Raw genomic sequence first — 425 nt, forward strand, 5'->3', positions numbered from 1 at the left:
TTATTATTATTACATTATCTGATATGTGAACTATTAAAATAATTTTTCTGTAAAACAATATATTCTTATAGATTTCCAAAAGACCCCATACAAGATATAATATATAGGTAATTTTGTAAATAAAGGCAGCAAGTGGAAACCGAAAAAAATTACTGTCAAACGTTCAATTTTACCTAAGACTGTTTCAATAAAAGTTCTCTCAGTGTGACCCGTCTCAAACCACATGCGATCCCAAGTATTCGCGTAAAACGGTTGAAATATGTGAGTTAATAGAATGAAATGTGACTATTCTCGCGGTTCCGAAAGCTGAAAAACATGTAACTCAGCTCGCTTTAGACTAATTAAATTTTCATAGTAATAAACCCACTCGAATTTACCGCTTTACTTCAATATCCGGATGCGGCCATATTGGTCAACCGTCTTAG

Source organism: Wasmannia auropunctata, unplaced genomic scaffold (assembly GCF_000956235.1).
Source record: "Wasmannia auropunctata unplaced genomic scaffold, wasmannia.A_1.0 LD335633.1, whole genome shotgun sequence".
Taxonomy (NCBI): domain Eukaryota; kingdom Metazoa; phylum Arthropoda; class Insecta; order Hymenoptera; family Formicidae; genus Wasmannia; species Wasmannia auropunctata.